Genomic DNA, 12,284 nt, shown 5'->3' with positions numbered 1-12,284 from the left:
TTGGAAGGAATGATGCTAAAGCTGAAACTCCAGTACTTTGGCCACCTCATGTGAAGAGTTGACTCATTAAAAAAGACTCTGATGCTGGGAGGGATTGGGGGCAAGAGGAGAAGGGGACGACAGAGGATGAAATGGCTGGATGGCATCACTGACTTAATGGACGTGAGTCTGAGTGAACTCCAGGAGTTGGTGATGGACAGGGAGGTCTGGCGTGCTGCAATTCATGGGGTCGTACAGAGTTGGACACGACTGAGCAACTGATCTGATCTCATCTGTCTTTATTAGTGGTATTTTCCCTTTTGCTATATATTCTTTCCTCTTGTTGTAACCTACTCTTTTTTCACTGAAAAAAATGCAATAACACTTATAAGTTCAATATATTAGTAATTAATTATTTTAGTTTTTGCTTGTTTGAGAACCTATCTCTCCTTTGACTCTAAATGATAATCTTGGTGGACAAAGTATCTTAGGTTTCAGGTCCCCCCTATACACCCCACCCAGTACCTTATGTACCTCATGTCAGTTCTTTTTGGCAAATTTTCAGCAGGAAAAATAAGCTTTTAGCCTCATGGAGATTCTTTTATACATGATTCTTTATCTCTTGCTGTCTTTAATATTGTCACTTTAATTAAGATATATCTGGTATAAGTCTGTTTAGATTAATTTTATTTGTGAACCTCTGTACTACCTGTACACATGAGATAGAAGGAAGGGGTCAGGGCATAGCTGTCAAAAGAATAACACAACTATTAAGAACAGGATATAGCAAAATGGTTAGAACTAGCTAGTCCCAAGATGGTGAAAGAGTTGACTTCTGCTAAACCTTGAGCCTCTCTATATGCTTACTATAATATTAATTAAATGACTCATCCATAAGCACCATGACAGTTCCAAGGCCTGCATTAAAAGACCAAAAAATAGGTGATGTCCCAGCTCCTGGAAATCCCTGCCCCTTCTCCAAGATAATTGGAATAACTGTCCCACTCATTAGCCTATGAAATTACCCAGCCCATAAAAGCTAACCATCCCCACACTTCACGGCCCCTCTAACTTTCCAAAGAGATAATCCCATGCACTGGGATCACCTCTCTCACCTTCTGAGATGGCCCACAGTCTGTCTGTAAAGTGTGTATCTGTCTAGATAAACCTTCTTTCACTTTACTATGACTTGGTTCAATTAAATGAACCAAGTCATAGTGAAGTGAAGGGGCGGGGATTTCCAGGAGCTGGGACACCATCCATTTTTTGGTCTTTTACGACAGGCCTTGGAACTGTCATGGTGCTTGTGGATGAGTCATTTAATTGAATTCTTTCCTGTGTGATGCTAAGGAACCTCACTCGGTGGCTCATCCCAGGCACTCACTGGAGACCTGGGACATGACCATTTTTGCATGACACATATTTTCCTACAACACATGGATCTCTGTTTCTTCAGATTAGGGAAATCTTTAGCCATAGTTTTATCAAATACACTTTTCTATCCTTTTTTTTTTTTTTTTCCTTTTCTCCTTCTAGAACTCTTATAAAATGAATATTAGTAGGCTTGTTGTATGTGATGTTGTATACCAATCCAGAGTACCTTAAACTAGCCTCATTTTTCAATTTTTTATTTTTGTTTTTGCTATTCTGATTGGTTGACTTTCAGTTTTCTATCTTCTAGATCATTTATTCATTCTGTATCACCTAATATGATGCTATTTTTTCTAATGTGTTTTTCATTTCAGTTATTGTATCCTTCAGCTCTGACTGTTTTTTTCTTTTTTTTTAATTTTCAAGTTCTTTCTTAAAATTTTTGTACAGCAGAAGCCAACACAACATTGTAAAATAATTACCTTCCAAAAAAAAAAAAAAAAAGAGAGAGAGAAGATTTTCTCTGTGTTCATTTATTCTTTCCCCTAATTTAGTTATTATTCTTACTACTATTGCTTTGGACTCTTTATCTCTAAAATTGTTTATCTCTCTTTCATTAGGGTTTTTTCAGGGGTTCTTTACCTTGTTCTTTCATTTGAAACAAGTTACTCCACACTTTCATTTTGTTAACTTTCTCTTTTTCTGTGAAACTAGGTAAAACTGTTACCTACTCCAGTCTTGCACTGTCCTTTTGTGGGAGTGTCCGTGTACAGTCTATGTGTGCTCAGCAATTTTGATGGAAGATCTGGATCTGAAGTGAGCAGGGGCCACATCTTCCCTCAGGGTGTCCTGTCAGCTATCACCTTGTGAGGTGAGGCTGGAGATGGAGGGGCTAGAGCCATAGACAGGTGTGAGGTGGATTTCTCCTCTGCTCAGTGGACATCCCCACTGTCGGGGCAAGAGCAGAACCTAAGAGGCTGGAATAGAAGCCCTGAGATAGCAGGGTTTCCTCTGTGTGTATAATGGCAGAGTTTGCTTTCACTGCGTTAGTGGCAGAAGCCAGAAGTGTTGATGTTTCACCACTGAGATGGTTACACTCCTGAAAATAACATTAGCATCTGCCCTGGAGCTACTTTCACTCATTCCGTGTGTGGACAGGGACATGCATCCTGGCAAAGGCTACCTCTGCCTTTGTGAGGCAGGTCTAAGTGTGTGCTTTCTCTCTGGCACTTGCAGCCTCCATCCCACTGGAGAGCAGCTTGAGGGGCTGGAGCAGATGCCTGGTATAGGATGGGATGTGGATTGGGGCGGTCTCAGCAAACAGGTCAGAACTCCACAAGTTTTCAATATGCTGCCTTGGTTCTTTCCTAGGAGTAAGTAAGCATGTGTCTTTATTTCTTAATAATCTTCATTTCTTACAGCCCTCCTACTGGTCCCATTTATTTTCAAAGCAGTTAAGGAGACTCACCTTCTTGGTATCAGACCCTAGGGCTAGGTTGCCTACTATGTGGCTTGACCTTGATTCCCAGGGAGGGTCTCAAAGCCTGTAACACCCCTCTCCTCTTCTATGTCTCTGCTAGGATTATGGGTCTCAAACAAGTCACTTCTCCTGCTTTCCTAACCACTTCCGTGTGGCTGTTTCTTTACAGCATTGGTTGTAGAAGAACCTTCTTTCCAGCTTGTTTTGGCACAAGTTCCCCCACATGTAGATGTATTCTTATGTATTCATGGGGGCAGCTGAGCTCAGCATTGCCCTACTCTGTCATTTTCTCTGCATAGTATCCTTAATGTAATGGATTTTAAACTACTTATCTAAGTTGTGGATAAGCATAAATAATTACTATGTGAAGAACTTCAAAGAAAAACAACCCTCAGCTGATAAAGTTCATCAGCAGGCAATCAGCAGATGAATGGATAAGAAAGCTATGGTACGTATACACAATGGAGTATTACTCAGCCATTAAAAAGAATGCATTTGAATCAGTTCTAATGAGGTGGATGAAACTGGAGCCTATTATACAGAGTGAAGTAAGCCAGAAAGAAAAACACCAATACAGTATACTAACGCATATATATGGAATTTAGAAAGATGGTAACAATAACCCGGTGTACAAGACAGCAAAAGAGACACTGATGTATAGAACAGTCTTATGGACTCTGTGGGAGAGGGAGAGGGTGGGAAGATTTGGGAGAATGACATTTAAACATGTAAAAGATCATGTAAGAAACGAGTTGCCAGTCCAGGTTCGATGCACGATACTGGATGCTTGGGGCTAGTGCACTGAGACGACCCAGAGGGATGGTATGGGGAAGGAGGAGGGAGGAGGGTTCAGGATGGGGAACACATGTATACCTGTGGTGGATTCATTTTGATATTTGGCAAAAATAATACAATTATGTAAAGTTTTAAAATAAAATAAAATTTAAAAAAAAGAGAGAGAACTTTAATCTGAGTGGCATGTAATTATCACCCCCAGAATCATCAGCTATTCTCTTTTTTGGATATACTTAGTAAAATATAATAAAGAAAATAACTCTAATTTGTGCAAATCCTAAAGCAGAATCCTGTGGATATCTGTCAGTGAGGTGACTTCCAATAATAGTCCTGGATATGCTAAGTCTTCCTTGTGCTCACATGAATGACTCACATAGATCACTGAGGATGATGAGGGATCCATCAGTGATTCAGAGATTATAGAAACATAAAGTCAAAGGTAAGACCAGTGTAAGGGGATCAGAAGGGAAGATGCAGAGAAGAGAAAAAGGCTTCAGAATAGTATTAGGATTATAAACAGCAAACAAACAAAAGCATCACTCTCTGGAAAGTAAAGGTAGTTATATTCAGCCCAGGTCTTATCTCATTAAAGAGTAAAGAAAGATTATCCAGGATATAGAATAGATGACTCTTTAGGTATCAGGCGTTCTCATTAATCCTCACCAACAATCAAAAGATGGCTTATTTTTAATTCAGAAAATCTAAGCCATGTGTGTATTACTTTTGCTTTACCTGGGAGATAGTTAGAAATAGGCCAGCAGAGCAGCTGTAGAGAGAGAAAAATCATGTTCCCCAGGATGCTGCTTTGAGGAAGACAGCTCCAAGCGAGAGAGCTCTTGGCAGCCCTCCCATGTTTAGGACCAAACAGAGACCATGGCAGGGTTAATCAGTCATAGCAAATTGTTCAACTTCTTACAAACTGTAAAGAGCAGAAGAATTGTATTACCATACCAAAGGGCATCAGGCAACCTTCAAGAAGATTCAGAGAATCAGGATGATGAACAAAGGATGAATCAACACAATTTGTCCACATAATAAGCATATTATCTTATATATAATCTGGACAGATTACACACACACACACACACACACACACATATATATATATATATATATATAATATATATGTATATACTAATGGTTCTTGTAGTAGAACTGATTAAGAAACATGCTTGAGAGGTATCCATGGAAACAGTATGATGGATATAGGAAAGCTAATGGGCCCTAAATTCTTTAATGATATTCTTCCAACAATTGTTGGTTAAACAACCATCTAAGTGTATGATTGTATTTTATCATTAACATTTTAAAATATATCCCAAATAGAATTTTTGAAGTATGAGAAGTGAATGCTCTAATGTTTATTTCTAACACCCCAGGGGCTCCTGTTTTGTTCCCCTAAGGAGCTACTTTAATCCTTGGGAGGCTGCTCCCAAGAATATATGTGAAACTTGCAATGAAATGGAATGAGATGATCAGATGCATATTCCTCTGCTTTCAGTTTAAGAAATTAAATTTGATTCTCCCCCACTTAGAGATGTTTTTGAAATATATTCCAAATAAAACAAGCAAGATAATCACAATATATGTGCTTGCCCTAAAACTGAGAATATTGTGAATTAAAAATTTGTCAATATATAATCTTCACCATATTAAACAAACAAACAAAAAGAAAAACAGTGAAGTTTCTCTCTCATTAACTTTTTTTAATATAGTGGTGCATTTTTTTTTTTTTCTGGAACCCAGTTACTAATAAGTTTTAAAACATTAGTTCTCAAGTGTGTGTGCCCAATGCATAGAGCATCTTCTTTTGGGGAGAATAACGTATTTTGAAACTTGTTAGAGGTGGAATTCACACAATATTATGAATGTACTAAATGTCATTTCAATGCACACTTCAAAATAGTTCATTTTCTGTTCAGATGAATTTTATCTCAATAAAAAATTAAAACACTATAACTTAATCAAATAAATTCATTGTTTTGCTTTGCACATCTTAAATCTATATTCCCATACTAACATCATAAATAGTTGATGTTGCACATTTTGACATATATTTACCTAATTTTTAAATCCCTATTTTACCATTATTTTACTAATACCATGCATTTTATTCTCTCAGAACAACCACTGTAACACTTAAAGAATTTTTCCAAAAGTTTTAGGAAAACTCAGACTATATTTGAGAGATAATATGTAAGAAAGAAAGGATGAAACAATAATTTCCTTTTTAAAACTTTGCGAGTCTATTATTAAATATGATGAGTATACACCATCTTTCCATAATGACAAGGAAAGGCAGTAGAAAGATGCATGCCTTCTGTTTCCTCTTATGTTGTATGTGAGAATATGATTTTGTAGAAAAAAAGAACAGAACTTTTCTAATATCTATTTTGAATTTTTAATCACAAAATTATCTATTCCCAATAATTTGATAATATTGAACTGAAAAGTCTTTCTGAAAATACTGTTTAAGAGCCTCTAATATGCAGTGTATAGTCAAATATACATTTTAAATAATTCAGATGGTTAAAATAGTCATCTATTCTTTCTTTCTCTTATTGCCGCTATTTTTGTTTAGTCACTAAGTCATATCTGACTCTTTGTGACACCATGGACTGTAGCCTGCTAGGCTCCTCTGTCCGTGGGATTTTCCAAGCAAAAATGCTGGAGTGGGTTGTCATTTCCTTATTCATCTTTCCCACCCAGGAATCAAACCCACGTCTCCTTGCCAGGTGATTCTTTACCACTGAGCCACTTGGGAAGCCACAATTCTTTCTTTACTCTTACTTTTCTTTTAATTTATAATAAATATTTTTTCCAGGATAAAAATTTCTGGGTCATAATTTTTTTCTTCCTCAAAGAACTGGTTTTTACTCATTTATATTTAAAACTAGTATAATTTTAGTCCTCATATATAGCGTTCGTCATTCCGCCATATCCAAGTCTTTGCGACTCCATAAACTTTAGCCCACCAGGCTTCTCTGTTCATCAAATCCTCCAGGCAAAAATACTGGAGTGGGTAGCTATTCCCTTCTTCAGACCTTTCTGACCTAGGGCTTGAACCTGGGTCTCCCTCATTGCAGGTAAATTATCTGCCATCTGAGCCACAGGTAGGCCCTCTTCATATATAATTGCATTTTATACACATGTACATTTGACAATTGCTGCCTCAACTTTAGCTCATTTTAATAAATTATTTTTGATAACTTATTCATCAATTTGCATGGTAGATCAGTTAGATTTTAATCTACTTTCATAAATCCCGATACTGGTCTCGTGCAAGCAGTGAATCTATTTTCTATCAACAATGTTGTTTTGACTATAAGCAATTTTTTAATTGTTTTTATTTTAGCTTTTTAAAGAAATTTATTTATTTTAATTAGAGGCTAATTACTGTACAATATTATATTGGTTTTGCCATACATTAACATGAGCAATTTTAAGATCTATCCTAACAAACATCCAAAATAGCCCACATTGAGTAGGTAATAAAATGCCTTGATTGTGACACATATATGTGGTCTTGGAAGATCTGATAACTGATAAGTACAAAACGAATGGCAGGTGTTCCTCACTCCAAGTCATAGACAACTTGGGATTTCAATCCCTTTGAACTGGAAAATTCAGTTTATAAATTAGTGTGTGTGATGCTGATGGTTTTCAGCTCATTTTCTGATTTCTTTGCCAACTAGAAAAAAATAATTCGATGATGTTGCCAGATGACATGCTCAAGATTTTGTTGTTTCTGAAGCTCATTAAATGGTAAAATGTCTGTTTTATTTTTCTAAATGTTAGAAAATAAGATTCTTCATTACAGTTCAATTTGATCAAAGATAATTAAGCAATATTTGTCATCAGCATTTTCAGTCTATAAAGACATAAATATATGTCAATATGTACTAACAGAATTATCTGTGCACTATAAAATTGTCTTTTAGACTAGAAATAGAAAATGATTTAATAGTATTCTTATTTGTTAGCATAATATAACAATAAGCAAAATATGATATCAACTACAGGGATATCAACTATGATATGATATCAAAATGTGATATCAACTATAGGGAGCAATATTTTGTTATTTTCTTTTCTTTTTTTTCAGTTTATATTGTGGTTTGTTTACTTTGTTTTAAAATGAGAGTGATTCTTCATTTATTTCTTGATTCTTCTTTATGATGATTCTAAACATTTCAGCCCTTATATTGTAGACATAATCTGCAGATCAAATTTCCAGAGTTAAAAAAAAATCAAGTAAATTCTCTAGAAAAATTGTTACTTAAACAGTGACCAATTAACACTAATGTTTTCCACAAATACTCCAAGCCATATACCTTGTGATATCATGAGACTAAAATAACAATTCCTTTGAAAAACTAAATAAAAACAGATAATTTGATGTAGAGAACATACTAGAATATCAGTAGTTAAGAATGGCATGACTATTTGAAAAATATTGAAGTTCAACAGCAACTTTATCAAAATCTACAGTACACAGAAATAAGAAATTTATGTGGAAGATTTTTACTTACATAATTTTACCAATTATGTAGTTTGGTCAGAAGTAATCAAAGTTCTTAAATTTAATCAAATCAAATTAATCACAAATCAAAAAAGCACTTGTGTTGAACCTGATGCACTTCATTTTTAGTCACTTGTGGTTTTGTAGATTTCATACTCAACTTGGAGTATGGGAAGCTTTGACAAAACTGGAGAACTCTATGAATGTGATTCGCCTCTGTGCATGAATGAATTTATTTTCTCTGAGGTCCTGTCACTCTCAAGAGGAGGTTTTGAGTGAGAGGTAAATAGTTGATAATTCACTGATTTTTTCCTAGTTTTAAGGGGTGCCTTTTGCATCCCACACTTAAAGTACATGTTCTTTTTCCTTCTCCTGAGAATCCCTAACATAAGCTCCTCAAAATTGAAGACTAGATGACTGCATTTAATGAATCCCAACCTCAGTCATTAGCTATAAGCTGCAAAGTATTCCTAACTTTGCCATGGGTAATGGATGCCCTCAGGCTAGATCCAAGTCACTGGACAAAAAAGAAAAGGTAGGGTTTCCCTATTTGAAAACCATATGTAACCAAAAAAATTAAGCACTTTGCACACATAATACTGCTAAATAGAATCCCATTCATTAGAAAATAGTTCTAAAAAAAAGAAAAAAAAATCTAATAGAGCTTATGAATTCTCTTTTGTATAAAATTTATACTAGAATTGACTATTTCTCATTAACACAGTGTGTCTTGCTTGTAAGTCAGTAACAACAACAACAACATAGATGTGATATAACTTCTTTCTTGACAGCTTCTGAACACTTGGCTTTTAGCTGGATCCCCAAAGTTACTGTGTATGGCAGACATAAAAGGACTTCCCTGGTGCCTCAGCAGTAAAGAATCTGCCTGCAATACAAGATAAAAGGTGGTGTGGATTTGATCCCTGGGCCTGGAAAATCCCCTGGAGGAGAAAATGCCAATCCATTCCAGTATTCTAGCCTGCAAAATCCCATGCACAGAGAAAGAGAAAGTGCCCCAAAGCAAGTGAAAAATGACAACCAGAGTAAAGGCACAAACTTCCTGTTGCAGACATATCTTATCTGCTCTGCTTAATTTTACTGGGATGTAGGTTTAATTACATCCCTAAATAAGACTAAAATAAAAATTAGAACTGAAAATAACTGACACAAAAGGTATTTTTCTCTGCTTTCATAGATCACCTGTTCCCAAAAATGAGCAGAATTTTAAAGATTTAATGAATGTTAATACAAGCAAACTAATAATCCTTTGTCTTGTAAATTTCATGGCCCTAGACAAATTCTGAGTCTAAATGTCTAAGATAAGTCATTTTCTGTATTTTTCATTTTCTTATGTTGAAAGTATCATCTGACAAATAGTGTAAACTTTGTAGGGGCAAAACCACAAAACATTCCAGACCAGAAAATTCATTATTAGACTTCCTCATAAATGTGTTTCACTTAGATTTATTGTAGTCTCAGTAGCTTGACGTAGTTTCCAGCAATCATTTTCCCCTCATATAGTTTTCATTAGTCATAAAATGAGACTAAAAAGCATTACTTCTCATTTGATTTTTTTTCCATGATATCAACATTGTTTATATTTTTCCACTACAAAATAGATTATAGAGTTTTAAAAGAGTTAGTCTAGGGTCCGAACATTTGTGATAAACTGCAGTTTGGAACTTTTGAGAATTGGAGGGATGGTGATATATATTTTAAGGACTTTTTGTACATAGTAACTGTTTAATATTATTCAGATCAATAATCAAGTATTATGTTAGAAAGCAAAGTTGCAGATCCTTCTGGGTGTAGAAAAGTAGTGATTCTTCATGGAAACTTCTGGCAAGCAGCAATAGACTCAACTAGTATGCAAAGAAAACAACTTTGAATACCTTCGTAGATCAGCAATCTGGCAGATATTATCAGTTTTTAGGATACCTAGCTAGCATGAAAAAGGAATATAGAAAGATGGAACTGATGATCCTATTTGAAGGACAGCAATGGAGACTCAGGCATAGAAAAGAGATCTGTGGACACAGTAGGAGAGAGGGCGGGACAAAGAGAGTAAAATGGAAACATACTGCTGTTGTTCAGCCACTCAGTCATGTCCAACTCTTTGACAATCCATGGATTACAGCATACCTGGCTTCCCTGTCCTTCATGATCTCCAAGACCTTGGTCAAACTAATGTCCATTGAGTCAGTGATGCCATCCAACCATCTCATCCATTGCTGTCCACTTCTCCTCCTGTCTTCAATCTTCTCCAGCATCAGATGGCCAAATGATCAGATCTTCCAATGAATATTCAGGATTGACTTCCTTTCAAATGGACTGGTTTGATCTCCTTGCAGTCCAAGGCACTCTCAAGAGTCTTCTCCAACACCACAGTTCAAAAGCATCAATTCTTCAGCACTCAGCCTTCTTTATGGTCCAATTCTCACATCCATACTTGACTACTGGAAAAACCATAGCTTTGACTATATGAACATTGGCAGGCAAAGTAATGCCTCTGCTTTTTAATATGCTATCCATCTTTGTTATAACTTTTCTTCCCAGGAGCAAGAATCCTCTAATTTCATGGCTGCAGTCACAATATGTGGTGATTTTGGAGTCCAAGAAAATAAAGTTTGTCATTGTTTCCACTGTTTCCCCATCAATTTGCTATGAAATAATGAGACTGGATGTCATAATCTTAGTTTTTTGAATGTTGAGTTTAAAGCCAGCTTTTTCACTCTCCTCTTTCACTTTCATCAGGAGGTTCTTTATTTCCTCTTTGCTTTCTTCCATAAGGGTACTGTCATCTCCATATCTGAGATTATTGACATTTCAACTGGCAATCTTGATTCTAGTTTGTAATTCATCCAGCCTGGTATTTTGCATCATGTACTCTGCATATAAGTTACATCAGCAGGGTGACAAAACAAAACCTTGATGTGCTCCTTTCCCAATTTGGAACCAGTCCATTGTTCCACTTCAGTTAAAACTGTTGTTTCATGACCTTCATACAGATTTCTCAGAATGTAAGTCAGGTGGTCTGGTATTCCCATCTCTTGAAGAATTTTCCAAAGTTTGTTGTGATCCACACAGTCAAAGGCTTTAGTTTAGTCAATAAAGCAGAAGTAGATGCTTTTCTGGAACTATCTTGCTTTTTCAATGATCCAACAGATGTTGGCAATTTGATCTCTAGTTCCTCTGCCTTTTTTAAATCCAACTTGAACATCTGGAATTTCATGGTTCACATACTATTGAAGCCTGGCTTGGAGAATTTTGAGCATTTCTTTGCTAGTGTGTGAGATGAGTGCAATTGTGTGGTGGTTTCAGCATTCTTTGGCATTGTCTTTTTTTGTGATTGGAATGAAAATGGACATTTTCCAGTCCCGTGACCTCTGCTGTGTTTTCCAAATTTGCTGGCATATTTAGTGCTGCACTTTCAAGCATCATCTCTTACAATTGAAATAGATCTGCTGGAATTTCATCACCTCCACTAGCTTTGTTCAAGTGAGTCTTCCTAAGGCCCACTTGACTTTGCACACCAGGATGTCTGGTTCTATTTGAGTGATAAAACCTTTGTGATTAATTTGGGTCATTAAGATCTTTTTTGTATAATTCTTCTGTGTATTCTTGCTACCTGTTCTTCATCTCTTCTACATCTGTTAGGTCCATGTCATTTCTGTCCTTTATTGTACCCATCTTTGCATGAAATATTCCCCTGGTATCTCGAATTTTCTTGAAGTGATCTCTAGTCTTTCCTATTCTGTTTTCCTCTATTTATTTGCATTGTTCACTTAGGAAGGTTTTCTTACCTCTCCTTTATTTTCTTTGGAACTTTATATTCACATGTGCTTAACTTTCCTTTTCTTCTCTGCCCTTTGCTCCTCTTTGCTTAGCTCTTTGTAAGGATCTTCTCTCAAGCCAGGCTTCACCAATAGGTGAACTGTGAACTTCCAGATGTTCAAGCTGGTTTTAGAAAAGGCAGAGGAACCAGAGATCAAACTGCCAACATCCCCTGGATCATCAAAAAAGTGAGAGTTCCAGAAAAACATCTATTTCTGCTTTATTGATTATGCCAAAGCCTCCTACTATGTGGATCACAATAAGCTGTGGAAAATTTTGAAAGAGATGGGAATACCAGACCAC

This window comes from Bos indicus x Bos taurus, chromosome 9, assembly GCF_003369695.1.
Source record: "Bos indicus x Bos taurus breed Angus x Brahman F1 hybrid chromosome 9, Bos_hybrid_MaternalHap_v2.0, whole genome shotgun sequence".
NCBI lineage: Eukaryota > Metazoa > Chordata > Mammalia > Artiodactyla > Bovidae > Bos > Bos indicus x Bos taurus.
This window is presented reverse-complemented; position numbering follows the sequence as displayed.